General features: G+C 44.7%; 1 protein-coding gene across 1 annotated transcript in view; it reads left to right on the top strand.

The window, feature by feature from the left end:
- Positions 1–1,838, top strand: part of LOC104537930 (slit homolog 3 protein-like) — a gene marked incomplete at both ends in the record, with an annotated part of 59,078 nt that overhangs the window by 15,507 nt on the left and 41,733 nt on the right. The window lies entirely within an intron of this gene.

Here is a 1,838-nt window from a genome sequence, read left to right as displayed (position 1 = left end):
TGAGTGGAGAATGGCTCGAGAGCAGCCCTGAGGAGAAGGACTTGGGGATGTTGGTCATTGAAAAACTCAACATGAGCTGGCTATGTGCGCTTGCAGCCCAGAAGGCCAACTGCATCCTGGGCTGTATCACAAGAAGTGTGGCCAGCAGAGCGAGGGAGGTGATTCTGCTCCTCTGCTCTGCTCTGGTGAGACCCCACCTGGAGCACTGCATCCAGTTCAGGGGCCCCCAATATAAGAAGGACATGGAGCTCTTGGAGCGAATCCAGAGAAGGGCCACAAGGATGATCAGAGGGCTGGAGCACCTCCCCTGTGAGGACCAGCTGAGAAGAGTTGGGGCTGTTCAGCCTGGAGAGGAGAAGGCTCCTGGGGAACCTTATTGCACTCTTCCAGTTCCTGAAGGGATCCTACAGGAAAGCTGGGGAGGGACTTTTTACAAGGGGAGGTAGCATGGAACGAGGGGGAATGGTTTTAAAGTGGAAGGAGGTAGATATAGACTAGATACTAGGAAGAAATTCTTTACTGTGAGGGTGGTGAGACACTGGCACAGGTTACCGAGGGGAGCTGTGGATGCCCCCTCCCTGGCAGTGTTCAAGGCCAGGTTGGACAGGGCTTTGGGCAACCTGGTCTGGTGGGAGGTGTCCCTGCCCATGGAGATGATCTTTGAGATCCCTTCCAACCCAAACCATTCTATGATTCTGATCTGTATAATTCTGTCAAGAGCCTGAGTGCAGGTACTGTACAATGTATATATTTAATAAGAGCTGTGTTTGGGAAAGAGAATGGTATGTTAGATACCTCCTGATATTCTCTAAATGGGAAGGGGGCTTAGGAGACCACTATAGTGGGATTCTTAGTTCCATTTTATTTCTGCAAGTGTTTCAGATGCAGCACTGCAGGTTTGGGAATGGGGGTTGTATATGTGCAAGTACAGGCCACCAGGCTTTGGAAAGGAATCATGTATGTTAGCCTCGAACTTTATGAATGACCCGTAAGTTGTAGCTGCAGTGCCCTTAGAAAAAGCTGTTGGCATTGTTGAAGTGCTCTATTGTCTGTATAAATAAATAATAAATAGAAATGAAAAATGCATGATATATAAAGGTATACACAAACAGGAAAGCATCTGTCCTCATCAAACCTTCAGGATTTATGTTTTGAAAATTGGAGAGGTGTGATGGCTGTAATAGTTCCTTTCATTTTTTTAAAAAACTTACCGTAGGCAAGTTATGGTGCTGTCCTTCCTGTTCCCATCAGTCACTCATGTGGGAGAGGTGCCTTGACAGGGCTGGGTTTTTGGGCATAAATGCAGCATGAAACACTTGGAGATATTTTTTAAAGAGTTTTTTATCCTGTGAAACAAAAAAAAATCTTTCTGCTCTGCTCTTGGCAGGTGATGAGAACTGAGGCGTAAGGACGTAGGTCAAATGGATGGCAAAAAGAAGTAGTTGTGCCCTACACCTCATAATAAGTGTCTCACATATGGATTTTTAGTGGCAGCCTCCAAGCAGAGGTTCTTTAGGTAATCTTTGCAGTTGAGCTTTTTTCTTTTGTTCTGCTCCATGTTGTAAAGAAGCACAGAATAAAGGCATTTTCTGAAAAGCGTGAGTTTTTGTATAAGCGAAGCAACATTTCAACCATAACCTTACTCAGTAGCTTTACCTGTAAAAAGCCAGATTAGACTTTTTTCCCAATTCTTCTACTTCCACTTTGTGAAGGGAAGGGGTTACCAGGAAAAATACAAACAAGCAAACATCCCTTTATTTCTATGCTATTATTATTTGGACTTTACTAAGTATCCTTCTGCTAATAAATAGGCCTCCTTCCATCATATGGGAAGGGAA

The sequence above is a fragment of the Mesitornis unicolor genome, unplaced genomic scaffold (assembly GCF_000695765.1).
Source record: "Mesitornis unicolor isolate BGI_N332 unplaced genomic scaffold, ASM69576v1 scaffold16023, whole genome shotgun sequence".
Classification (NCBI taxonomy): Eukaryota; Metazoa; Chordata; class Aves; order Mesitornithiformes; family Mesitornithidae; genus Mesitornis; species Mesitornis unicolor.
This window is presented reverse-complemented; position numbering and strand designations above follow the sequence as displayed.